This window comes from Trichomycterus rosablanca, chromosome 3 (genome assembly GCF_030014385.1).
Source record: "Trichomycterus rosablanca isolate fTriRos1 chromosome 3, fTriRos1.hap1, whole genome shotgun sequence".
In the NCBI taxonomy this organism is placed as follows: domain Eukaryota; kingdom Metazoa; phylum Chordata; class Actinopteri; order Siluriformes; family Trichomycteridae; genus Trichomycterus; species Trichomycterus rosablanca.
In genome coordinates, this window is record NC_085990.1 from 39,274,387 (window position 1) to 39,300,696 (window position 26,310).

The window sequence follows — 26,310 nt, forward strand, 5'->3', positions numbered from 1 at the left end:
GTACTCACTCTAGACAGAAGTTTATTTCCCTTCAGGAAAACAGTGGATGTTTCTTTGACGAGAGAGTCGAATGGCATGTCCACGTAGAATCAGTATGGTCACAGAACTTCCATCCAGACCGTGTAGCCATGAACGGATGTATCCGCACATGCACCTATAGGCTAAACATCCAAACATATGAGGATTTGAGTTTAGTTGGAAGCGATCCGAATATTTTAAAGACGCCTCGTTCAGTGGGCGTTTCCCGAACGCTTGGCAACTGCGCATGCTTGCAAATCGGTTTGCACTAAATCAAAGCCAAGTTCGAACGGTTTCAATCTCATCAGCCTCACTGCCAGACCTGAGACCACATCTCCCTGGTGGTCTAGTGGCTAGGATTCGGCGCTCTCACCGCCGCGGCCAGGGTTCGATTCCCGGTCAGGGAACTTCAGCTATTACTACTTCAAACGGCCCACTGTACATCACTCTTCTACTACAAGCAACGGAGACATTATGCGCGCCCATTTATATAACCGAGTGTGCACGCTGGAACTTTACTGCTACATGTTTTTGCTTAGATTGACAAAAAATCCCAAATTCACATGCTAAAACATCATCCTCAAATGTCCTCTCTGCGCTCGTTTCAAGTAAGTACCTCTATAGAGGACACTTTACAGATCATGACTTTTTCTTCTTATTTGCCTTTAACTTACTGTACCCACGTGTTTTGAAATTGGATTTTAACAATACAGTTTCATGTAGATTTAGATAAACACTCAAAAGGTTGGTGAATCTTTTTCGGATCTGTGCCGCGCGGGCACAGTGTTCAAAGCATCAGTGTTTGAGGCGTCACGAAGGAAAGAGTCTAAAAAGCTTGACGGTAAAAACAAATACATGAAAATCAATAAAAAAGGAAAAATACTTAAGGTGGCTTGGTGTACTACAACAACGACTTAGGAACACCGAGCGTCTTTCAGTGATGGCTGGCCCATTGGTTCTCTCTACTGCCGAAATGACCAGCCTGTGGGCTGAAAGGAAAGTTATGATTTTTACGTTAAGCTGTTCACAACAGCTTAAATGTTGTCGTGGCCGAGTGGTTAAGGCGATGGACTAGAAATCCATTGGGGTCTCCCCGCGCAGGTTCGAATCCTGCCGACAACGACGTACTTTTAGCCACTGACTGCGTAGCTACATTAGCTACCAAATACACCTTCATTCTGGCACATGATGCCTTTCACTTTCACAGTATTAATTCGGGACAGTAAACTATTCAGGAACCAACAAAAAAAATGGAATACAATCACCAGGGCTTTCCTGATCAACATCAAAATGAATACAAAATGCTGTCCATGGAACGGTGTTTAACAAAAACCGTACACAGAAAACTACCGCTTTCAATGCGCTTTAATCGGGGCTCAGTCATCACACAGTTTGAGAAGCGGCTGCATGTACCTACAGTCCTGACCAGTTTGCACCAGTCATGTTGATACAAATAAAATTGCATTATTATTCCCTTTTTTGTCTTTTTTTTTATTATTGCTGTCGTCGTCGTCGTTTTATGTTGTTATTATTATAATGAACAATAAACCGATAGCATTTGACTGTTACATGCGCATGCTGAGTGTCGCTTTTCGAAATGCTCAATCCAGCGCAGTCCGGCAGAAGCAAAAAGCTTAACGCAAAAACCTTTTGATCTCCTTTTGGAACACGGCTTCGTTATTCTCAGCAGTAGAGAGCGCCAATGACCAGTAATAATGGACAGGAGTCGGGTTTTCCGAGCTCGGCGTTTTAGTACATGAAGCGTCGATAAGCTTTTTTGTTGGTGTTGTTTTTGCGTAGATTCTTTCAAAACGAAACGTTTAATAATTAGACCGGGTACCTTTTGCATTAAACGTTGGTATTGTGTGTACCCTTTGGTTGTAGCTATATACTTTACTATAGTGTCTGAATATTTTCGTTGTTGAAACGTGTTTCTTTATGCTTCCAAACACATCCTTTTTGCTTGAGATGTACAGATTAAAAAGGCATTAGGTCTGTTTCTGTGTGAAGTAAATATAAGCAATGAAAGCATGCAAAACCAAAGCGGATGAACATTTGTACTCACTCTAGACAGAAGTTTATTTCCCTTCAGGAAAACAGTGGATGTTTCTTTGACGAGAGAGTCGAATGGCATGTCCACGTAGAATCAGTATGGTCACAGAACTTCCATCCAGACCGTGTAGCCATGAACGGATGTATCCGCACATGCACCTATAGGCTAAACATCCAAACATATGAGGATTTGAGTTTAGTTGGAAGCGATCCGAATATTTTAAAGACGCCTCGTTCAGTGGGCGTTTCCCGAACGCTTGGCAACTGCGCATGCTTGCAAATCGGTTTGCACTAAATCAAAGCCAAGTTCGAACGGTTTCAATCTCATCAGCCTCACTGCCAGACCTGAGACCACATCTCCCTGGTGGTCTAGTGGCTAGGATTCGGCGCTCTCACCGCCGCGGCCCGGGTTCGATTCCCGGTCAGGGAACTTCAGCTATTACTACTTCAAACGGCCCACTGTACATCACTCTTCTACTACAAGCAACGGAGACATTATGCGCGCCCATTTATATAACCGAGTGTGCACGCTGGAACTTTACTGCTACATGTTTTTGCTTAGATTGACAAAAAATCCCAAATTCACATGCTAAAACATCATCCTCAAATGTCCTCTCTGCGCTCGTTTCAAGTAAGTACCTCTATAGAGGACACTTTACAGATCATGACTTTTTCTTCTTATTTGCCTTTAACTTACTGTACCCACGTGTTTTGAAATTGGATTTTAACAATACAGTTTCATGTAGATTTAGATAAACACTCAAAAGGTTGGTGAATCTTTTTCGGATCTGTGCCGCGCACAGTGTTCAAAGCATCAGTGTTTGAGGCGTCACGAAGGAAAGAGTCTAAAAAGCTTGACGGTAAAAACAAATACATGAAAATCAATAAAAAAGGAAAAATACTTAAGGTGGCTTGGTGTACTACAACAACGACTTAGGAACACCGAGCGTCTTTCAGTGATGGCTGGCCCATTGGTTCTCTCTACTGCCGAAATGACCAGCCTGTGGGCTGAAAGGAAAGTTATGATTTTTACGTTAAGCTGTTCACAACAGCTTAAATGTTGTCGTGGCCGAGTGGTTAAGGCGATGGACTAGAAATCCATTGGGGTCTCCCCGCGCAGGTTCGAATCCTGCCGACAACGACGTACTTTTAGCCACTGACTGCGTAGCTACATTAGCTACCAAATACACCTTCATTCTGGCACATGATGCCTTTCACTTTCACAGTATTAATTCGGGACAGTAAACTATTCAGGAACCAACAAAAAAAATGGAATACAATCACCAGGGCTTTCCTGATCAACATCAAAATGAATACAAAATGCTGTCCATGGAACAGTGTTTAACAAAAACCGTACACAGAAAACTACCGCTTTCAATGCGCTTTAATCGGGGCTCAGTCATCACACAGTTTGAGAAGCGGCTGCATGTACCTACAGTCCTGACCAGTTTGCACCAGTCATGTTGATACAAATAAAATTGCATTATTATTCCCTTTTTTGTCTTTTTTTTTATTATTGCTGTCGTCGTCGTCGTTTTATGTTGTTATTATTATAATGAACAATAAACCGATAGCATTTGACTGTTACATGCGCATGCTGAGTGTCGCTTTTCGAAATGCTCAATCCAGCGCAGTCCGGCAGAAGCAAAAAGCTTAACGCAAAAACCTTTTGATCTCCTTTTGGAACACGGCTTCGTTATTCTCAGCAGTAGAGAGCGCCAATGACCAGTAATAATGGACAGGAGTCGGGTTTTCCGAGCTCGGCGTTTTAGTACATGAAGCGTCGATAAGCTTTTTTGTTGGTGTTGTTTTTGCGTAGATTCTTTCAAAACGAAACGTTTAATAATTAGACCGGGTACCTTTTGCATTAAACGTTGGTATTGTGTGTACCCTTTGGTTGTAGCTATATACTTTACTATAGTGTCTGAATATTTTCGTTGTTGAAACGTGTTTCTTTATGCTTCCAAACACATCCTTTTTGCTTGAGATGTACAGATTAAAAAGGCATTAGGTCTGTTTCTGTGTGAAGTAAATATAAGCAATGAAAGCATGCAAAACCAAAGCGGATGAACATTTGTACTCACTCTAGACAGAAGTTTATTTCCCTTCAGGAAAACAGTGGATGTTTCTTTGACGAGAGAGTCGAATGGCATGTCCACGTAGAATCAGTATGGTCACAGAACTTCCATCCAGACCGTGTAGCCATGAACGGATGTATCCGCACATGCACCTATAGGCTAAACATCCAAACATATGAGGATTTGAGTTTAGTTGGAAGCGATCCGAATATTTTAAAGACGCCTCGTTCAGTGGGCGTTTCCCGAACGCTTGGCAACTGCGCATGCTTGCAAATCGGTTTGCACTAAATCAAAGCCAAGTTCGAACGGTTTCAATCTCATCAGCCTCACTGCCAGACCTGAGAGCACATCTCCCTGGTGGTCTAGTGGCTAGGATTCGGCGCTCTCACCGCCGCGGCCCGGGTTCGATTCCCGGTCAGGGAACTTCAGCTATTACTACTTCAAACGGCCCACTGTACATCACTCTTCTACTACAAGCAACGGAGACATTATGCGCGCCCATTTATATAACCGAGTGTGCACGCTGGAACTTTACTGCTACATGTTTTTGCTTAGATTGACAAAAAAATCCCAAATTCACATGCTAAAACATCATCCTCAAATGTCCTCTCTGCGCTCGTTTCAAGTAAGTACCTCTATAGAGGACACTTTACAGATCATGACTTTTTCTTCTTATTTGCCTTTAACTTACTGTACCCACGTGTTTTGAAATTGGATTTTAACAATACAGTTTCATGTAGATTTAGATAAACACTCAAAAGGTTGGTGAATCTTTTTCGGATCTGTGCCGCGCACAGTGTTCAAAGCATCAGTGTTTGAGGCGTCACGAAGGAAAGAGTCTAAAAAGCTTGACGGTAAAAACAAATACATGAAAATCAATAAAAAAGGAAAAATACTTAAGGTGGCTTGGTGTACTACAACAACGACTTAGGAACACCGAGCGTCTTTCAGTGATGGCTGGCCCATTGGTTCTCTCTACTGCCGAAATGACCAGCCTGTGGGCTGAAAGGAAAGTTATGATTTTTACGTTAAGCTGTTCACAACAGCTTAAATGTTGTCGTGGCCGAGTGGTTAAGGCGATGGACTAGAAATCCATTGGGGTCTCCCCGCGCAGGTTCGAATCCTGCCGACAACGACGTACTTTTAGCCACTGACTGCGTAGCTACATTAGCTACCAAATACACCTTCATTCTGGCACATGATGCCTTTCACTTTCACAGTATTAATTCGGGACAGTAAACTATTCAGGAACCAACAAAAAAAATGGAATACAATCACCAGGGCTTTCCTGATCAACATCAAAATGAATACAAAATGCTGTCCATGGAACAGTGTTTAACAAAAACCGTACACAGAAAACTACCGCTTTCAATGCGCTTTAATCGGGGCTCAGTCATCACACAGTTTGAGAAGCGGCTGCATGTACCTACAGTCCTGACCAGTTTGCACCAGTCATGTTGATACAAATAAAATTGCATTATTATTCCCTTTTTTGTCTTTTTTTTTATTATTGCTGTCGTCGTCGTCGTTTTATGTTGTTATTATTATAATGAACAATAAACCGATAGCATTTGACTGTTACATGCGCATGCTGAGTGTCGCTTTTCGAAATGCTCAATCCAGCGCAGTCCGGCAGAAGCAAAAAGCTTAACGCAAAAACCTTTTGATCTCCTTTTGGAACACGGCTTCGTTATTCTCAGCAGTAGAGAGCGCCAATGACCAGTAATAATGGACAGGAGTCGGGTTTTCCGAGCTCGGCGTTTTAGTACATGAAGCGTCGATAAGCTTTTTTGTTGGTGTTGTTTTTGCGTAGATTCTTTCAAAACGAAACGTTTAATAATTAGACCGGGTACCTTTTGCATTAAACGTTGGTATTGTGTGTACCCTTTGGTTGTAGCTATATACTTTACTATAGTGTCTGAATATTTTCGTTGTTGAAACGTGTTTCTTTATGCTTCCAAACACATCCTTTTTGCTTGAGATGTACAGATTAAAAAGGCATTAGGTCTGTTTCTGTGTGAAGTAAATGTAAGCAATGAAAGCATGCAAAACCAAAGCGGATGAACATTTGTACTCACTCTAGACAGAAGTTTATTTCCCTTCAGGAAAACAGTGGATGTTTCTTTGACGAGAGAGTCGAATGGCATGTCCACGTAGAATCAGTATGGTCACAGAACTTCCATCCAGACCGTGTAGCCATGAACGGATGTATCCGCACATGCACCTATAGGCTAAACATCCAAACATATGAGGATTTGAGTTTAGTTGGAAGCGATCCGAATATTTTAAAGACGCCTCGTTCAGTGGGCGTTTCCCGAACGCTTGGCAACTGCGCATGCTTGCAAATCGGTTTGCACTAAATCAAAGCCAAGTTCGAACGGTTTCAATCTCATCAGCCTCACTGCCAGACCTGAGAGCACATCTCCCTGGTGGTCTAGTGGCTAGGATTCGGCGCTCTCACCGCCGCGGCCCGGGTTCGATTCCCGGTCAGGGAACTTCAGCTATTACTACTTCAAACGGCCCACTGTACATCACTCTTCTACTACAAGCAACGGAGACATTATGCGCGCCCATTTATATAACCGAGTGTGCACGCTGGAACTTTACTGCTACATGTTTTTGCTTAGATTGACAAAAAATCCCAAATTCACATGCTAAAACATCATCCTCAAATGTCCTCTCTGCGCTCGTTTCAAGTAAGTACCTCTATAGAGGACACTTTACAGATCATGACTTTTTCTTCTTATTTGCCTTTAACTTACTGTACCCACGTGTTTTGAAATTGGATTTTAACAATACAGTTTCATGTAGATTTAGATAAACACTCAAAAGGTTGGTGAATCTTTTTCGGATCTGTGCCGCGCACAGTGTTCAAAGCATCAGTGTTTGAGGCGTCACGAAGGAAAGAGTCTAAAAAGCTTGACGGTAAAAACAAATACATGAAAATCAATAAAAAAGGAAAAATACTTAAGGTGGCTTGGTGTACTACAACAACGACTTAGGAACACCGAGCGTCTTTCAGTGATGGCTGGCCCATTGGTTCTCTCTACTGCCGAAATGACCAGCCTGTGGGCTGAAAGGAAAGTTATGATTTTTACGTTAAGCTGTTCACAACAGCTTAAATGTTGTCGTGGCCGAGTGGTTAAGGCGATGGACTAGAAATCCATTGGGGTCTCCCCGCGCAGGTTCGAATCCTGCCGACAACGACGTACTTTTAGCCACTGACTGCGTAGCTACATTAGCTACCAAATACACCTTCATTCTGGCACATGATGCCTTTCACTTTCACAGTATTAATTCGGGACAGTAAACTATTCAGGAACCAACAAAAAAAATGGAATACAATCACCAGGGCTTTCCTGATCAACATCAAAATGAATACAAAATGCTGTCCATGGAACAGTGTTTAACAAAAACCGTACACAGAAAACTACCGCTTTCAATGCGCTTTAATCGGGGCTCAGTCATCACACAGTTTGAGAAGCGGCTGCATGTACCTACAGTCCTGACCAGTTTGCACCAGTCATGTTGATACAAATAAAATTGCATTATTATTCCCTTTTTTGTCTTTTTTTTTATTATTGCTGTCGTCGTCGTCGTTTTATGTTATTATTATAATGAACAATAAACCGATAGCATTTGACTGTTACATGCGCATGCTGAGTGTCGCTTTTCGAAATGCTCAATCCAGCGCAGTCCGGCAGAAGCAAAAAGCTTAACGCAAAAACCTTTTGATCTCCTTTTGGAACACGGCTTCGTTATTCTCAGCAGTAGAGAGCGCCAATGACCAGTAATAATGGACAGGAGTCGGGTTTTCCGAGCTCGGCGTTTTAGTACATGAAGCGTCGATAAGCTTTTTTGTTGGTGTTGTTTTTGCGTAGATTCTTTCAAAACGAAACGTTTAATAATTAGACCGGGTACCTTTTGCATTAAACGTTGGTATTGTGTGTACCCTTTGGTTGTAGCTATATACTTTACTATAGTGTCTGAATATTTTCGTTGTTGAAACGTGTTTCTTTATGCTTCCAAACACATCCTTTTTGCTTGAGATGTACAGATTAAAAAGGCATTAGGTCTGTTTCTGTGTGAAGTAAATATAAGCAATGAAAGCATGCAAAACCAAAGCGGATGAACATTTGTACTCACTCTAGACAGAAGTTTATTTCCCTTCAGGAAAACAGTGGATGTTTCTTTGACGAGAGAGTCGAATGGCATGTCCACGTAGAATCAGTATGGTCACAGAACTTCCATCCAGACCGTGTAGCCATGAACGGATGTATCCGCACATGCACCTATAGGCTAAACATCCAAACATATGAGGATTTGAGTTTAGTTGGAAGCGATCCGAATATTTTAAAGACGCCTCGTTCAGTGGGCGTTTCCCGAACGCTTGGCAACTGCGCATGCTTGCAAATCGGTTTGCACTAAATCAAAGCCAAGTTCGAACGGTTTCAATCTCATCAGCCTCACTGCCAGACCTGAGAGCACATCTCCCTGGTGGTCTAGTGGCTAGGATTCGGCGCTCTCACCGCCACGGCCCGGGTTCGATTCCCGGTCAGGGAACTTCAGCTATTACTACTTCAAACGGCCCACTGTACATCACTCTTCTACTACAAGCAACGGAGACATTATGCGCGCCCATTTATATAACCGAGTGTGCACGCTGGAACTTTACTGCTACATGTTTTTGCTTAGATTGACAAAAAATCCCAAATTCACATGCTAAAACATCATCCTCAAATGTCCTCTCTGCGCTCGTTTCAAGTAAGTACCTCTATAGAGGACACTTTACAGATCATGACTTTTTCTTCTTATTTGCCTTTAACTTACTGTACCCACGTGTTTTGAAATTGGATTTTAACAATACAGTTTCATGTAGATTTAGATAAACACTCAAAAGGTTGGTGAATCTTTTTCGGATCTGTTCCGCGCACAGTGTTCAAAGCATCAGTGTTTGAGGCGTCACGAAGGAAAGAGTCTAAAAAGCTTGACGGTAAAAACAAATACATGAAAATCAATAAAAAAGGAAAAATACTTAAGGTGGCTTGGTGTACTACAACAACGACTTAGGAACACCGAGCGTCTTTCAGTGATGGCTGGCCCATTGGTTCTCTCTACTGCCGAAATGACCAGCCTGTGGGCTGAAAGGAAAGTTATGATTTTTACGTTAAGCTGTTCACAACAGCTTAAATGTTGTCGTGGCCGAGTGGTTAAGGCGATGGACTAGAAATCCATTGGGGTCTCCCCGCGCAGGTTCGAATCCTGCCGACAACGACGTACTTTTAGCCACTGACTGCGTAGCTACATTAGCTACCAAATACACCTTCATTCTGGCACATGATGCCTTTCACTTTCACAGTATTAATTCGGGACAGTAAACTATTCAGGAACCAACAAAAAAAATGGAATACAATCACCAGGGCTTTCCTGATCAACATCAAAATGAATACAAAATGCTGTCCATGGAACAGTGTTTAACAAAAACCGTACACAGAAAACTACCGCTTTCAATGCGCTTTAATCGGGGCTCAGTCATCACACAGTTTGAGAAGCGGCTGCATGTACCTACAGTCCTGACCAGTTTGCACCAGTCATGTTGATACAAATAAAATTGCATTATTATTCCCTTTTTTGTCTTTTTTTTTATTATTGCTGTCGTCGTCGTCGTTTTATGTTATTATTATAATGAACAATAAACCGATAGCATTTGACTGTTACATGCGCATGCTGAGTGTCGCTTTTCGAAATGCTCAATCCAGCGCAGTCCGGCAGAAGCAAAAAGCTTAACGCAAAAACCTTTTGATCTCCTTTTGGAACACGGCTTCGTTATTCTCAGCAGTAGAGAGCGCCAATGACCAGTAATAATGGACAGGAGTCGGGTTTTCCGAGCTCGGCGTTTTAGTACATGAAGCGTCGATAAGCTTTTTTGTTGGTGTTGTTTTTGCGTAGATTCTTTCAAAACGAAACGTTTAATAATTAGACCGGGTACCTTTTGCATTAAACGTTGGTATTGTGTGTACCCTTTGGTTGTAGCTATATACTTTACTATAGTGTCTGAATATTTTCGTTGTTGAAACGTGTTTCTTTATGCTTCCAAACACATCCTTTTTGCTTGAGATGTACAGATTAAAAAGGCATTAGGTCTGTTTCTGTGTGAAGTAAATATAAGCAATGAAAGCATGCAAAACCAAAGCGGATGAACATTTGTACTCACTCTAGACAGAAGTTTATTTCCCTTCAGGAAAACAGTGGATGTTTCTTTGACGAGAGAGTCGAATGGCATGTCCACGTAGAATCAGTATGGTCACAGAACTTCCATCCAGACCGTGTAGCCATGAACGGATGTATCCGCACATGCACCTATAGGCTAAACATCCAAACATATGAGGATTTGAGTTTAGTTGGAAGCGATCCGAATATTTTAAAGACGCCTCGTTCAGTGGGCGTTTCCCGAACGCTTGGCAACTGCGCATGCTTGCAAATCGGTTTGCACTAAATCAAAGCCAAGTTCGAACGGTTTCAATCTCATCAGCCTCACTGCCAGACCTGAGAGCACATCTCCCTGGTGGTCTAGTGGCTAGGATTCGGCGCGCTCACCGCCGCGGCCCGGGTTCGATTCCCGGTCAGGGAACTTCAGCTATTACTACTTCAAACGGCCCACTGTACATCACTCTTCTACTACAAGCAACGGAGACATTATGCGCGCCCATTTATATAACCGAGTGTGCACGCTGGAACTTTACTGCTACATGTTTTTGCTTAGATTGACAAAAAATCCCAAATTCACATGCTAAAACATCATCCTCAAATGTCCTCTCTGCGCTCGTTTCAAGTAAGTACCTCTATAGAGGACACTTTACAGATCATGACTTTTTCTTCTTATTTGCCTTTAACTTACTGTACCCACGTGTTTTGAAATTGGATTTTAACAATACAGTTTCATGTAGATTTAGATAAACACTCAAAAGGTTGGTGAATCTCTTTCGGATCTGTGCCGCGCACAGTGTTCAAAGCATCAGTGTTTGAGGCGTCACGAAGGAAAGAGTCTAAAAAGCTTGACGGTAAAAACAAATACATGAAAATCAATAAAAAAGGAAAAATACTTAAGGTGGCTTGGTGTACTACAACAACGACTTAGGAACACCGAGCGTCTTTCAGTGATGGCTGGCCCATTGGTTCTCTCTACTGCCGAAATGACCAGCCTGTGGGCTGAAAGGAAAGTTATGATTTTTACGTTAAGCTGTTCACAACAGCTTAAATGTTGTCGTGGCCGAGTGGTTAAGGCGATGGACTAGAAATCCATTGGGGTCTCCCCGCGCAGGTTCGAATCCTGCCGACAACGACGTACTTTTAGCCACTGACTGCGTAGCTACATTAGCTACCAAATACACCTTCATTCTGGCACATGATGCCTTTCACTTTCACAGTATTAATTCGGGACAGTAAACTATTCAGGAACCAACAAAAAAAATGGAATACAATCACCAGGGCTTTCCTGATCAACATCAAAATGAATACAAAATGCTGTCCATGGAACAGTGTTTAACAAAAACCGTACACAGAAAACTACCGCTTTCAATGCGCTTTAATCGGGGCTCAGTCATCACACAGTTTGAGAAGCGGCTGCATGTACCTACAGTCCTGACCAGTTTGCACCAGTCATGTTGATACAAATAAAATTGCATTATTATTCCCTTTTTTGTCTTTTTTTTTATTATTGCTGTCGTCGTCGTCGTTTTATGTTGTTATTATTATAATGAACAATAAACCGATAGCATTTGACTGTTACATGCGCATGCTGAGTGTCGCTTTTCGAAATGCTCAATCCAGCGCAGTCCGGCAGAAGCAAAAAGCTTAACGCAAAAACCTTTTGATCTCCTTTTGGAACACGGCTTCGTTATTCTCAGCAGTAGAGAGCGCCAATGACCAGTAATAATGGACAGGAGTCGGGTTTTCCGAGCTCGGCGTTTTAGTACATGAAGCGTCGATAAGCTTTTTTGTTGGTGTTGTTTTTGCGTAGATTCTTTCAAAACGAAACGTTTAATAATTAGACCGGGTACCTTTTGCATTAAACGTTGGTATTGTGTGTACCCTTTGGTTGTAGCTATATACTTTACTATAGTGTCTGAATATTTTCGTTGTTGAAACGTGTTTCTTTATGCTTCCAAACACATCCTTTTTGCTTGAGATGTACAGATTAAAAAGGCATTAGGTCTGTTTCTGTGTGAAGTAAATATAAGCAATGAAAGCATGCAAAACCAAAGCGGATGAACATTTGTACTCACTCTAGACAGAAGTTTATTTCCCTTCAGGAAAACAGTGGATGTTTCTTTGACGAGAGAGTCGAATGGCATGTCCACGTAGAATCAGTATGGTCACAGAACTTCCATCCAGACCGTGTAGCCATGAACGGATGTATCCGCACATGCACCTATAGGCTAAACATCCAAACATATGAGGATTTGAGTTTAGTTGGAAGCGATTCGAATATTTTAAAGACGCCTCGTTCAGTGGGCGTTTCCCGAACGCTTGGCAACTGCGCATGCTTGCAAATCGGTTTGCACTAAATCAAAGCCACGTTCGAACGGTTTCAATCTCATCAGCCTCACTGCCAGACCTGAGACCACATCTCCCTGGTGGTCTAGTGGCTAGGATTCGGCGCTCTCACCGCCGCGGCCCGGGTTCGATTCCCGGTCAGGGAACTTCAGCTATTACTACTTCAAACGGCCCACTGTACATCACTCTTCTACTACAAGCAACGGAGACATTATGCGCGCCCATTTATACAGGTCCTTCTCAAAAAATTAGCATATTGTGATAAAGTTCATTATTTTCCATAATGTAATGATAAAAATTAAACTTTCATATATTTTAGATTCATTGCACACCAACTGAAATATTTCAGGTCTTTTATTGTTTTAATACTGATGATTTTGGCATACAGCTCATGAAAACCCAAAATTCCTATCTCAAAAAATTAGCATATCATGAAAAGGTTCTCTAAACGAGCTATTAACCTAATCATCTGAATCAACGAATTAACTCTAAACACCTGCAAAAGATTCCTGAGGCTTTTAAAAACTCCCAGCCTGGTTCATTACTCAAAACTGCAATCATGGGTAAGACTGCCGACCTGACTGCTGTCCAGAAGGCCATCATTGACACCCTCAAGCAAGAGGGTAAGACACAGAAAGAAATTTCTGAACGAATAGGCTGTTCCCAGAGTGCTGTTTCAAGGCACCTCAGTGGGAAGTCTGTGGGAAGGAAAAAGTGTGGCAGAAAACGCTGCACAACGAGAAGAGGTGACCGGACCCTGAGGAAGATTGTGGAGAAGGGCCGATTCCAGACCTTGGGGGACCTGCGGAAGCAGTGGACTGAGTCTGGAGTAGAAACATCCAGAGCCACCGTGCACAGGCGTGTGCAGGAAATGGGCTACAGGTGCCGCATTCCCCAGGTCAAGCCACTTTTGAACCAGAAACAGCGGCAGAAGCGCCTGACCTGGGCTACAGAGAAGCAGCACTGGACTGTTGCTCAGTGGTCGAAAGTACTGTTTTCGGAAATCAAGGTGCCAGAGTCTGGAGGAAGACTGGGGAGAAGGAAATGCCAAAATGCCTGAAGTCCAGTGTCAAGTACCCACAGTCAGTGATGGTCTGGGGTGCCATGTCAGCTGCTGGTGTTGGTCCACTGTGTTTTATCAAGGGCAGGGTCAATGCAGCTAGCTATCAGGAGATTTTGGAGCACTTCATGCTTCCATCTGCTGAAAAGCTTTATGGAGATGAAGATTTCATTTTTCAGCACGACCTGGCACCTGCTCACAGTGCCAAAACCACTGGTGAATGGTTTACTGACCATGGTATTACTGTGCTCAATTGGCCTGCCAACTCTCCTGACCTGAACCCCATAGAGAATCTGTGGGATATTGTGAAGAGAAAGTTGAGAGACACAAGACCCAACACTCTGGATGAGCTTAAGGCCGCTATCGAAGCATCCTGGGCCTCCATAACACCTCAGCAGTGCCACAGGCTGATTGCCTCCATGCCACGCCGCATTGAAGCAGTCATTTCTGCAAAAGGATTCCCGACCAAGTATTGAGTGCATAACTGAACATAATTATTTGAAGGTTGACTTTTTTTGTATTAAAAACACTTTTCTTTTATTGGTCGGATGAAATATGCTAATTTTTTGAGATAGGAATTTTGGGTTTTCATGAGCTGTATGCCAAAATCATCAGTATTAAAACAATAAAAGACCTGAAATATTTCAGTTGGTGTGCAATGAATCTAAAATATATGAAAGTTAAATTTTTATCATTACATTATGGAAAATAATGAACTTTATCACAATATGCTAATTTTTTTAGAAGGACCTGTATAACCGAGTGTGCACGCTGGAACTTTACTGCTACATGTTTTTGCTTAGATTGACAAAAAATCCCAAATTCACATGCTAAAACATCATCCTCAAATGTCCTCTCTGCGCTCGTTTCAAGTAAGTACCTCTATAGAGGACACTTTACAGATCATGACTTTTTCTTCTTATTTGCCTTTAACTTACTGTACCCACGTGTTTTGAAATTGGATTTTAACAATACAGTTTCATGTAGATTTAGATAAACACTCAAAAGGTTGGTGAATCTTTTTCGGATCTGTGCCGCGCACAGTGTTCAAAGCATCAGTGTTTGAGGCGTCACGAAGGAAAGAGTCTAAAAAGCTTGACGGTAAAAACAAATACATGAAAATCAATAAAAAAGGAAAAATACTTAAGGTGGCTTGGTGTACTACAACAACGACTTAGGAACACCGAGCGTCTTTCAGTGATGGCTGGCCCATTGGTTCTCTCTACTGCCGAAATGACCAGCCTGTGGGCTGAAAGGAAAGTTATGATTTTTACGTTAAGCTGTTCACAACAGCTTAAATGTTGTCGTGGCCGAGTGGTTAAGGCGATGGACTAGAAATCCATTGGGGTCTCCCCGCGCAGGTTCGAATCCTGCCGACAACGACGTACTTTTAGCCACTGACTGCGTAGCTACATTAGCTACCAAATACACCTTCATTCTGGCACATGATGCCTTTCACTTTCACAGTATTAATTCGGGACAGTAAACTATTCAGGAACCAACAAAAAAAATGGAATACAATCACCAGGGCTTTCCTGATCAACATCAAAATGAATACAAAATGCTGTCCATGGAACAGTGTTTAACAAAAACCGTACACAGAAAACTACCGCTTTCAATGCGCTTTAATCGGGGCTCAGTCATCACACAGTTTGAGAAGCGGCTGCATGTACCTACAGTCCTGACCAGTTTGCACCAGTCATGTTGATACAAATAAAATTGCATTATTATTCCCTTTTTTGTCTTTTTTTTTATTATTGCTGTCGTCGTCGTCGTTTTATGTTATTATTATAATGAACAATAAACCGATAGCATTTGACTGTTACATGCGCATGCTGAGTGTCGCTTTTCGAAATGCTCAATCCAGCGCAGTCCGGCAGAAGCAAAAAGCTTAACGCAAAAACCTTTTGATCTCCTTTTGGAACACGGCTTCGTTATTCTCAGCAGTAGAGAGCGCCAATGACCAGTAATAATGGACAGGAGTCGGGTTTTCCGAGCTCGGCGTTTTAGTACATGAAGCGTCGATAAGCTTTTTTGTTGGTGTTGTTTTTGCGTAGATTCTTTCAAAACGAAACGTTTAATAATTAGACCGGGTACCTTTTGCATTAAACGTTGGTATTGTGTGTACCCTTTGGTTGTAGCTATATACTTTACTATAGTGTCTGAATATTTTCGTTGTTGAAACGTGTTTCTTTATGCTTCCAAACACATCCTTTTTGCTTGAGATGTACAGATTAAAAAGGCATTAGGTCTGTTTCTGTGTGAAGTAAATATAAGCAATGAAAGCATGCAAAACCAAAGCGGATGAACATTTGTACTCACTCTAGACAGAAGTTTATTTCCCTTCAGGAAAACAGTGGATGTTTCTTTGACGAGAGAGTCGAATGGCATGTCCACGTAGAATCAGTATGGTCACAGAACTTCCATCCAGACCGTGTAGCCATGAACGGATGTATCCGCACATGCACCTATAGGCTAAACATCCAAACATATGAGGATTTGAGTTTAGTTGGAAGCGATCCGAATATTTTAAAGACGCCTCGTTCAGTGGGCGTTTCCCGAACGCTTGGCAACTGCGCATGCTTGCAAATCGGTTTGCACTAAATCAAAGCCACGTTCGAACGGTTTCAATCTCATCAGCCTCACTGCCAGACCTGAGACCACATCTCCCTGGTGGTCTAGTGGCTAGGATTCGGCGCTCTCACCGCCGCGGCCCGGGTTCGATTCCCGGTCAGGGAACTTCAGCTATTACTACTTCAAACGGCCCACTGTACATCACTCTTCTACTACAAGCAACGGAGACATTATGCGCGCCCATTTATATAACCGAGTGTGCACGCTGGAACTTTACTGCTACATGTTTTTGCTTAGATTGACAAAAAATCCCAAATTCACATGCTAAAACATCATCCTCAAATGTCCTCTCTGCGCTCGTTTCAAGTAAGTACCTCTATAGAGGACACTTTACAGATCATGACTTTTTCTTCTTATTTGCCTTTAACTTACTGTACTCACGTGTTTTGAAATTGGATTTTAACAATACAGTTTCATGTAGATTTAGATAAACACTCAAAAGGTTGGTGAATCTTTTTCGGATCTGTTCCGCGCACAGTGTTCAAAGCATCAGTGTTTGAGGCGTCACGAAGGAAAGAGTCTAAAAAGCTTGACGGTAAAAACAAATACATGAAAATCAATAAAAAAGGAAAAATACTTAAGGTGGCTTGGTGTACTACAACAACGACTTAGGAACACCGAGCGTCTTTCAGTGATGGCTGGCCCATTGGTTCTCTCTACTGCCGAAATGACCAGCCTGTGGGCTGAAAGGAAAGTTATGATTTTTACGTTAAGCTGTTCATAACAACTTAAATGTTGTCGTGGCCGAGTGGTTAAGGCGATGGACTAGAAATCCATTGGGGTCTCCCCGCGCAGGTTCGAATCCTGCTGACAACGACGTACTTTTAGCCACTGACTGCGTAGCTACATTAGCTACCAAATACACCTTCATTCTGGCACATGATGCCTTTCACTTTCACAGTATTAATTCGGGACAGTAAACTATTCAGGAACCAACAAAAAAAATGGAATACAATCACCAGGGCTTTCCTGATCAACATCAAAATGAATACAAAATGCTGTCCATGGAACAGTGTTTAACAAAAACCATACACAGAAAACTACCGCTTTCAATGCGCTTTAATCGGGGCTCAGTCATCACACAGTTTGAGAAGCGGCTGCATGTACCTACAGTCCTGACCAGTTTGCACCAGTCATGTTGATACAAATAAAATTGCATTATTAATCCCTTTTTTGTCTTTTTTTTTATTATTGCTGTCGTCGTCGTCGTTTTATGTTATTATTATACTGAACAATAAACCGATAGCATTTGACTGTTACATGCGCATGCTGAGTGTCGCTTTTCGAAATGCTCAATCCAGCGCAGTCCGGCAGAAGCAAAAAGCTTAACGCAAAAACCTTTTGATCTCCTTTTGGAACACGGCTTCGTTATTCTCAGCAGTAGAGAGCGCCAATGACCAGTAATAATGGACAGGAGTCGGGTTTTCCGAGCTCGGCGTTTTAGTACATGAAGCGTCGATAAGCTTTTTTGTTGGTGTTGTTTTTGCGTAGATTCTTTCAAAACGAAACGTTTAATAATTAGACCGGGTACCTTTTGCATTAAACGTTGGTATTGTGTGTACCCTTTGGTTGTAGCTATACTTTACTATAGTGTCTGAATATTTTCGTTGTTGAAACGTGTTTCTTCATGCTTCCAAACACATCCTTTTTGCTTGAGATGTACAGATTAAAAAGGCATTAGGTCTGTTTCTGTGTGAAGTAAATATAAGCAATGAAAGCATGCAAAACCAAAGCGGATGAACATTTGTACTCACGCTAGACAGAAGTTTATTTCCCTTCAGGAAAACAGTGGATGTTTCTTTGACGAGAGAGTCGAATGGCATGTCCACGTAGAATCAGTATGGTCACAGAACTTCCATCCAGACCGTGTAGCCATGAACGGATGTATCCGCACATGCACCTATAGGCTAAACATCCAAACATATGAGGATTTGAGTTTAGTTGGAAGCGATTCGAATATTTTAAAGACGCCTCGTTCAGTGGGCGTTTCCCGAACGCTTGGCAACTGCGCATGCTTGCAAATCGGTTTGCACTAAATCAAAGCCACGTTCGAACGGTTTCAATCTCATCAGCCTCACTGCCAGACCTGAGACCACATCTCCCTGGTGGTCTAGTGGCTAGGATTCGGCGCTCTCACCGCCGCGGCCCGGGTTCGATTCCCGGTCAGGGAACTTCAGCTATTACTACTTCAAACGGCCCACTGTACATCACTCTTCTACTACAAGCAACGGAGACATTATGCGCGCCCATTTATACAGGTCCTTCTCAAAAAATTAGCATATTGTGATAAAGTTCATTATTTTCCATAATGTAATGATAAAAATTAAACTTTCATATATTTTAGATTCATTGCACACCAACTGAAATATTTCAGGTCTTTTATTGTTTTAATACTGATGATTTTGGCATACAGCTCATGAAAACCCAAAATTCCTATCTCAAAAAATTAGCATATCATGAAAAGGTTCTCTAAACGAGCTATTAACCTAATCATCTGAATCAACGAATTAACTCTAAACACCTGCAAAAGATTCCTGAGGCTTTTAAAAACTCCCAGCCTGGTTCATTACTCAAAACTGCAATCATGGGTAAGACTGCCGACCTGACTGCTGTCCAGAAGGCCATCATTGACACCCTCAAGCAAGAGGGTAAGACACAGAAAGAAATTTCTGAACGAATAGGCTGTTCCCAGAGTGCTGTTTCAAGGCACCTCAGTGGGAAGTCTGTGGGAAGGAAAAAGTGTGGCAGAAAACGCTGCACAACGAGAAGAGGTGACCGGACCCTGAGGAAGATTGTGGAGAAGGGCCGATTCCAGACCTTGGGGGACCTGCGGAAGCAGTGGACTGAGTCTGGAGTAGAAACATCCAGAGCCACCGTGCACAGGCGTGTGCAGGAAATGGGCTACAGGTGCCGCATTCCCCAGGTCAAGCCACTTTTGAACCAGAAACAGCGGCAGAAGCGCCTGACCTGGGCTACAGAGAAGCAGCACTGGACTGTTGCTCAGTGGTCGAAAGTACTGTTTTCGGAAATCAAGGTGCCAGAGTCTGGAGGAAGACTGGGGAGAAGGAAATGCCAAAATGCCTGAAGTCCAGTGTCAAGTACCCACAGTCAGTGATGGTCTGGGGTGCCATGTCAGCTGCTGGTGTTGGTCCACTGTGTTTTATCAAGGGCAGGGTCAATGCAGCTAGCTATCAGGAGATTTTGGAGCACTTCATGCTTCCATCTGCTGAAAAGCTTTATGGAGATGAAGATTTCATTTTTCAGCACGACCTGGCACCTGCTCACAGTGCCAAAACCACTGGTGAATGGTTTACTGACCATGGTATTACTGTGCTCAATTGGCCTGCCAACTCTCCTGACCTGAACCCCATAGAGAATCTGTGGGATATTGTGAAGAGAAAGTTGAGAGACACAAGACCCAACACTCTGGATGAGCTTAAGGCCGCTATCGAAGCATCCTGGGCCTCCATAACACCTCAGCAGTGCCACAGGCTGATTGCCTCCATGCCACGCCGCATTGAAGCAGTCATTTCTGCAAAAGGATTCCCGACCAAGTATTGAGTGCATAACTGAACATAATTATTTGAAGGTTGACTTTTTTTGTATTAAAAACACTTTTCTTTTATTGGTCGGATGAAATATGCTAATTTTTTGAGATAGGAATTTTGGGTTTTCATGAGCTGTATGCCAAAATCATCAGTATTAAAACAATAAAAGACCTGAAATATTTCAGTTGGTGTGCAATGAATCTAAAATATATGAAAGTTAAATTTTTATCATTACATTATGGAAAATAATGAACTTTATCACAATATGCTAATTTTTTTAGAAGGACCTGTATAACCGAGTGTGCACGCTGGAACTTTACTGCTACATGTTTTTGCTTAGATTGACAAAAAATCCCAAATTCACATGCTAAAACATCATCCTCAAATGTCCTCTCTGCGCTCGTTTCAAGTAAGTACCTCTATAGAGGACACTTTACAGATCATGACTTTTTCTTCTTATTTGCCTTTAACTTACTGTACCCACGTGTTTTGAAATTGGATTTTAACAATACAGTTTCATGTAGATTTAGATAAACACTCAAAAGGTTGGTGAATCTTTTTCGGATCTGTGCCGCGCACAGTGTTCAAAGCATCAGTGTTTGAGGCGTCACGAAGGAAAGAGTCTAAAAAGCTTGACGGTAAAAACAAATACATGAAAATCAATAAAAAAGGAAAAATACTTAAGGTGGCTTGGTGTACTACAACAACGACTTAGGAACACCGAGCGTCTTTCAGTGATGGCTGGCCCATTGGTTCTCTCTACTGCCGAAATGACCAGCCTGTGGGCTGAAAGGAAAGTTATGATTTTTACGTTGAGCTGTTCACAACAGCTTAAATGTTGTCGTGGCCGAGTGGTTAAGGCGATGGACTAGAAATCCATTGGGGTCTCCCCGCGCAGGTTCGAATCCTGCCGACAACGACGTACTTTTAGCCACTGACTGCGTAGCTACATTAGCTACCAAATACACCTTCATTCTGGCACATGATGCCTTTCACTTTCACAGTATTAATTCGGGACAGTAAACTATTCAGGAACCAACAAAAAAAATGGAATACAATCACCAGGGCTTTCCTGATCAACATCAAAATGAATACAAAATGCTGTCCATGGAACAGTGTTTAACAAAAACCGTACACAGAAAACTACCGCTTTCAATGCGCTTTAATCGGGGCTCAGTCATCACACAGTTTGAGAAGCGGCTGCATGTACCTACAGTCCTGACCAGTTTGCACCAGTCATGTTGATACAAATAAAATTGCATTATTATTCCCTTTTTTGTCTTTTTTTTTATTATTGCTGTCGTCATCGTCGTTTTATGTTATTATTATAATGAACAATAAACCGATAGCATTTGACTGTTACATGCGCATGCTGAGTGTCGCTTTTCGAAATGCTCAATCCAGCGCAGTCCGGCAGAAGCAAAAAGCTTAACGCAAAAACCTTTTGATCTCCTTTTGGAACACGGCTTCGTTATTCTCAGCAGTAGAGAGCGCCAATGACCAGTAATAATGGACAGGAGTCGGGTTTTCCGAGCTCGGCGTTTTAGTACATGAAGCGTCGATAAGCTTTTTTGTTGGTGTTGTTTTTGCGTAGATTCTTTCAAAACGAAACGTTTAATAATTAGACCGGGTACCTTTTGCATTAAACGTTGGTATTGTGTGTACCCTTTGGTTGTAGCTATATACTTTACTATAGTGTCTGAATATTTTCGTTGTTGAAACGTGTTTCTTTATGCTTCCAAACACATCCTTTTTGCTTGAGATGTACAGATTAAAAAGGCATTAGGTCTGTTTCTGTGTGAAGTAAATATAAGCAATGAAAGCATGCAAAACCAAAGCGGATGAACATTTGTACTCACTCTAGACAGAAGTTTATTTCCCTTCAGGAAAACAGTGGATGTTTCTTTGACGAGAGAGTCGAATGGCATGTCCACGTAGAATCAGTATGGTCACAGAACTTCCATCCAGACCGTGTAGCCATGAACGGATGTATCCGCACATGCACCTATAGGCTAAACATCCAAACATATGAGGATTTGAGTTTAGTTGGAAGCGATTCGAATATTTTAAAGACGCCTCGTTCAGTGGGCGTTTCCCGAACGCTTGGCAACTGCGCATGCTTGCAAATCGGTTTGCACTAAATCAAAGCCACGTTCGAACGGTTTCAATCTCATCAGCCTCACTGCCAGACCTGAGACCACATCTCCCTGGTGGTCTAGTGGCTAGGATTCGGCGCTCTCACCGCCGCGGCCCGGGTTCGATTCCCGGTCAGGGAACTTCAGCTATTACTACTTCAAACGGCCCACTGTACATCACTCTTCTACTACAAGCAACGGAGACATTATGCGCGCCCATTTATATAACCGAGTGTGCACGCTGGAACTTTACTGCTACATGTTTTTGCTTAGATTGACAAAAAATCCCAAATTCACATGCTAAAACATCATCCTCAAATGTCCTCTCTGCGCTCGTTTCAAGTAAGTACCTCTATAGAGGACACTTTACAGATCATGACTTTTTCTTCTTATTTGCCTTTAACTTACTGTACTCACGTGTTTTGAAATTGAATTTTAACAATACAGTTTCATGTAGATTTAGATAAACACTCAAAAGGTTGGTGAATCTTTTTCGGATCTGTGCCGCGCACAGTGTTCAAAGCATCAGTGTTTGAGGCGTCACGAAGGAAAGAGTCTAAAAACCTTGACGGTAAAAACAAATACATGAAAATCAATAAAAAAGGAAAAATACTTAAGGTGGCTTGGTGTACTACAACAACGACTTAGGAACACCGAGCGTCTTTCAGTGATGGCTGGCCCATTGGTTCTCTCTACTGCCGAAATGACCAGCCTGTGGGCTGAAAGGAAAGTTATGATTTTTACGTTAAGCTGTTCACAACAGCTTAAATGTTGTCGTGGCCGAGTGGTTAAGGCGATGGACTAGAAATCCATTGGGGTCTCCCCGCGCAGGTTCGAATCCTGCCGATAACGACGTACTTTTAGCCACTGACTGCGTAGCTACATTAGCTACCAAATACACCTTCATTCTGGCACATGATGCCTTTCACTTTCACAGTATTAATTTGGGACAGTAAACTATTCAGGAACCAACAAAAAAAAATGGAATACAATCACCAGGGCTTTCCTGATCAACATCAAAATGAATACAAAATGCTGTCCATGGAACAGTGTTTAACAAAAACCGTACACAGAAAACTACCGCTTTCAATGCGCTTTAATCGGGGCTCAGTCATCACACAGTTTGAGAAGCGGCTGCATGTACCTACAGTCCTGACCAGTTTGCACCAGTCATGTTGATACAAATAAAATTGCATTATTATTCCCTTTTTTGTCTTTTTTTTTATTATTGCTGTCGTCGTCGTAGTTTTATGTTATTATTATAATGAACAATAAACCGATAGCATTTGACTGTTACATGCGCATGCTGAGTGTCGCTTTTCGAAATGCTCAATCCAGCGCAGTCCGGCAGAAGCAAAAAGCTTAACGCAAAAACCTTTTGATCTCCTTTTGGAACACGGCTTCGTTATTCTCAGCAGTAGAGAGCGCCAATGACCAGTAATAATGGACAGGAGTCGGGTTTTCCGAGCTCGGCGTTTTAGTACATGAAGCGTCGATAAGCTTTTTTGTTGGTGTTGTTTTTGCGTAGATTCTTTCAAAACGAAACGTTTAATAATTAGACCGGGTACCTTTTGCATTAAACGTTGGTATTGTGTGTACCCTTTGGTTGTAGCTATATACTTTACTATAGTGTCTGAATATTTTCGTTGTTGAAACGTGTTTCTTTATGCTTCCAAACACATCCTTTTTGCTTGAGATGTACAGATTAAAAAGGCATTAGGTCTGTTTCTGTGTGAAGTAAATATAAGCAATGAAAGCATGCAAAACCAAAGCGGATGAACATTTGTACTCACTCTAGACAGAAGTTTATTTCCCTTCAGGAAAACAGTGGATGTTTCTTTGACGAGAGAGTCGAATGGCATGTCCACGTAGAATCAGTATGGTCACAGAACTTCCATCCAGACCGTGTAGCCATGAACGGATGTATCCGCACATGCACCTATAGGCTAAACATCCAAACATATGAGGATTTGAGTTTAGTTGGAAGCGATCCGAATATTTTAAAGACGCCTCGTTCAGTGGGCGTACAATCACCAGGGCTTTCCTGATCAACATCAAAATGAATACAAAATGCTGTCCATGGAACAGTGTTTAACAAAAACCGTACACAGAAAACTACCGCTTTCAATGCGCTTTAATCGGGGCTCAGTCATCACACAGTTTGAGAAGCGGCTGCATGTACCTACAGTCCTGACCAGTTTGCACCAGTCATGTTGATACAAATAAAATTGCATTATTATTCCCTTTTTTGTCTTTTTTTTAATTATTGCTGTCGTCGTCGTCGTTTTATTTCCCGAACGCTTGGCAACTGCGCATGCTTGCAAATCGGTTTGCACTAAATCAAAGCCAAGTTCGAACGGTTTCAATCTCATCAGCCTCACTGCCAGACCTGAGACCACATCTCCCTGGTGGTCTAGTGGCTAGGATTCGGCGCTCTCACCGCCGCGGCCCGGGTTCGATTCCCGGTCAGGGAACTTCAGCTATTACTACTTCAAACGGCCCACTGTACATCACTCTTCTACTACAAGCAACGGAGACATTATGCGCGCCCATTTATATAACCGAGTGTGCACGCTGGAACTTTACTGCTACATGTTTTTGCTTAGATTGACAAAAAATCCCAAATTCACATGCTAAAACATCATCCTCAAATGTCCTCTCTGCGCTCGTTTCAAGTAAGTACCTCTATAGAGGACACTTTACAGATCATGACTTTTTCTTCTTATTTGCCTTTAACTTACTGTACCCACGTGTTTTGAAATTGGATTTTAACAATACAGTTTCATGTCGATTTAGATAAACACTCAAAAGGTTGGTGAATCTTTTTCGGATCTGTGCCGCGCACAGTGTTCAAAGCATCAGTGTTTGAAGCTTGACGGTAAAAACAAATACATGAAAATCAATAAAAGGGAAAAAAATACTTGAGATGGCTTAGGTGTACTACAACAACGACTTAGGAACACCGAGCGTCTTTCAGTGATGGCTGGCCCATTGGTTCTCTCTACTGCCGAAATGACCAGCCTGTGGGCTGAAAGGAAAGTTATGATTTTTACGTTAAGCTGTTCACAACAGCTTAAATGTTGTCGTGGCCGAGTGGTTAAGGCGATGGACTAGAAATCCATTGGGGTCTCCCCGCGCAGGTTCGAATCCTGCCGACAACGACGTACTTTTAGCCACTGACTGCGTAGCTACATTAGCTACCAAATACACCTTCATTCTGGCACATGATGCCTTTCACTTTCACAGTATTAATTCCGGACAGTAAACTATTCAGGAACCAACAAAAAAAATGGAATACAATCACCAGGGCTTTCCTGATCAACATCAAAATGAATACAAAATGCTGTCCATGGAACAGTGTTTAACAAAAACCGTACACAGAAAACTACCGCTTTCAATGCGCTTTAATCGGGGCTCAGTCATCACACAGTTTGAGAAGCGGCTGCATGTACCTACAGTCCTGACCAGTTTGCCCCAGTCATGTTGATACAAATAAAATTGCATTATTATTCCCTTTTTTGTCTTTTTTTTAATTATTGCTGTCGTCGTCGTCGTTTTATGTTATTATTATAATGAACAATAAACCGATAGCATATGACTGTTACATGCGCATGCTGAGTGTCGCTTTTCGAAATGCTCAATCCAGCGCAGTCCGGCAGAAGCAAAAAGCTTAACGCAAAAACCTTTTGATCTCCTTTTGGAACACGGCTTCGTTATTCTCAGCAGTAGAGAGCGCCAATGACCAGTAATAATGGACAGGAGTCGGGTTTTCCGAGCTCTGCGTTTTAGTACATGAAGCGTCGATAAGCTTTTTTGTTGGTGTTGTTTTTGCGTAGATTCTTTCAAAACGAAACGTTTAATAATTAGACCGGGTACCTTTTGCATTAAACGTTGGTATTGTGTGTACCCTTTGGTTGTAGCTATATACTTTACTATAGTGTCTGAATATTTTCGTTGTTGAAACGTGTTTCTTTATGCTTCCAAACACATCCTTTTTGCTTGAGATGTACAGATTAAAAAGGCATTAGGTCTGTTTCTGTGTGAAGTAAATATAAGCAATGAAAGCATGCAAAACCAAAGCGGATGAACATTTGTACTCACTCTAGACAGAAGTTTATTTCCCTTCAGGAAAACAGTGGATGTTTCTTTGACGAGAGAGTCGAATGGCATGTCCACGTAGAATCAGTATGGTCACAGAACTTCCATCCAGACCGTGTAGCCATGAACGG

General features: G+C 42.1%; 22 non-coding genes across 22 annotated transcripts; all 22 read left to right on the forward strand.

Moving 5' to 3' along the window:
• Positions 1 to 353: 353 nt before the first annotated feature.
• trnae-cuc (transfer RNA glutamic acid (anticodon CUC)) lies at positions 354 to 425 on the forward strand. The gene has a single exon. It is a non-coding gene; the product is annotated as a tRNA-Glu (tRNA).
• A 633-nt stretch (positions 426 to 1,058) lies between these two features.
• trnas-aga (transfer RNA serine (anticodon AGA)) lies at positions 1,059 to 1,140 on the forward strand. Its single transcript has one exon. It is a non-coding gene; the product is annotated as a tRNA-Ser (tRNA).
• A 1,288-nt stretch (positions 1,141 to 2,428) lies between these two features.
• On the forward strand, positions 2,429 to 2,500 carry trnae-cuc (transfer RNA glutamic acid (anticodon CUC)). Its single transcript has one exon. It is a non-coding gene; the product is annotated as a tRNA-Glu (tRNA).
• Positions 2,501 to 3,129: 629 nt separating this feature from the next.
• On the forward strand, positions 3,130 to 3,211 carry trnas-aga (transfer RNA serine (anticodon AGA)). Its single transcript has one exon. It is a non-coding gene; the product is annotated as a tRNA-Ser (tRNA).
• Positions 3,212 to 4,499: 1,288 nt separating this feature from the next.
• trnae-cuc (transfer RNA glutamic acid (anticodon CUC)) lies at positions 4,500 to 4,571 on the forward strand. The gene has a single exon. It is a non-coding gene; the product is annotated as a tRNA-Glu (tRNA).
• Positions 4,572 to 5,201: 630 nt separating this feature from the next.
• Positions 5,202 to 5,283, forward strand: trnas-aga (transfer RNA serine (anticodon AGA)). The gene has a single exon. It is a non-coding gene; the product is annotated as a tRNA-Ser (tRNA).
• Positions 5,284 to 6,571: 1,288 nt separating this feature from the next.
• trnae-cuc (transfer RNA glutamic acid (anticodon CUC)) lies at positions 6,572 to 6,643 on the forward strand. Its single transcript has one exon. It is a non-coding gene; the product is annotated as a tRNA-Glu (tRNA).
• Positions 6,644 to 7,272: 629 nt separating this feature from the next.
• On the forward strand, positions 7,273 to 7,354 carry trnas-aga (transfer RNA serine (anticodon AGA)). Its single transcript has one exon. It is a non-coding gene; the product is annotated as a tRNA-Ser (tRNA).
• A 1,285-nt stretch (positions 7,355 to 8,639) lies between these two features.
• trnae-cuc (transfer RNA glutamic acid (anticodon CUC)) lies at positions 8,640 to 8,711 on the forward strand. The gene has a single exon. It is a non-coding gene; the product is annotated as a tRNA-Glu (tRNA).
• Positions 8,712 to 9,340: 629 nt separating this feature from the next.
• On the forward strand, positions 9,341 to 9,422 carry trnas-aga (transfer RNA serine (anticodon AGA)). The gene has a single exon. It is a non-coding gene; the product is annotated as a tRNA-Ser (tRNA).
• Positions 9,423 to 10,707: 1,285 nt separating this feature from the next.
• trnae-cuc (transfer RNA glutamic acid (anticodon CUC)) lies at positions 10,708 to 10,779 on the forward strand. The gene has a single exon. It is a non-coding gene; the product is annotated as a tRNA-Glu (tRNA).
• Positions 10,780 to 11,408: 629 nt separating this feature from the next.
• On the forward strand, positions 11,409 to 11,490 carry trnas-aga (transfer RNA serine (anticodon AGA)). The gene has a single exon. It is a non-coding gene; the product is annotated as a tRNA-Ser (tRNA).
• Positions 11,491 to 12,778: 1,288 nt separating this feature from the next.
• Positions 12,779 to 12,850, forward strand: trnae-cuc (transfer RNA glutamic acid (anticodon CUC)). Its single transcript has one exon. It is a non-coding gene; the product is annotated as a tRNA-Glu (tRNA).
• A 2,214-nt stretch (positions 12,851 to 15,064) lies between these two features.
• trnas-aga (transfer RNA serine (anticodon AGA)) lies at positions 15,065 to 15,146 on the forward strand. Its single transcript has one exon. It is a non-coding gene; the product is annotated as a tRNA-Ser (tRNA).
• A 1,285-nt stretch (positions 15,147 to 16,431) lies between these two features.
• Positions 16,432 to 16,503, forward strand: trnae-cuc (transfer RNA glutamic acid (anticodon CUC)). Its single transcript has one exon. It is a non-coding gene; the product is annotated as a tRNA-Glu (tRNA).
• A 629-nt stretch (positions 16,504 to 17,132) lies between these two features.
• Positions 17,133 to 17,214, forward strand: trnas-aga (transfer RNA serine (anticodon AGA)). The gene has a single exon. It is a non-coding gene; the product is annotated as a tRNA-Ser (tRNA).
• A 1,283-nt stretch (positions 17,215 to 18,497) lies between these two features.
• trnae-cuc (transfer RNA glutamic acid (anticodon CUC)) lies at positions 18,498 to 18,569 on the forward strand. The gene has a single exon. It is a non-coding gene; the product is annotated as a tRNA-Glu (tRNA).
• Positions 18,570 to 20,783: 2,214 nt separating this feature from the next.
• Positions 20,784 to 20,865, forward strand: trnas-aga (transfer RNA serine (anticodon AGA)). The gene has a single exon. It is a non-coding gene; the product is annotated as a tRNA-Ser (tRNA).
• Positions 20,866 to 22,150: 1,285 nt separating this feature from the next.
• trnae-cuc (transfer RNA glutamic acid (anticodon CUC)) lies at positions 22,151 to 22,222 on the forward strand. The gene has a single exon. It is a non-coding gene; the product is annotated as a tRNA-Glu (tRNA).
• Positions 22,223 to 22,851: 629 nt separating this feature from the next.
• Positions 22,852 to 22,933, forward strand: trnas-aga (transfer RNA serine (anticodon AGA)). The gene has a single exon. It is a non-coding gene; the product is annotated as a tRNA-Ser (tRNA).
• A 1,550-nt stretch (positions 22,934 to 24,483) lies between these two features.
• On the forward strand, positions 24,484 to 24,555 carry trnae-cuc (transfer RNA glutamic acid (anticodon CUC)). The gene has a single exon. It is a non-coding gene; the product is annotated as a tRNA-Glu (tRNA).
• A 605-nt stretch (positions 24,556 to 25,160) lies between these two features.
• Positions 25,161 to 25,242, forward strand: trnas-aga (transfer RNA serine (anticodon AGA)). The gene has a single exon. It is a non-coding gene; the product is annotated as a tRNA-Ser (tRNA).
• Positions 25,243 to 26,310: the final 1,068 nt, after the last annotated feature.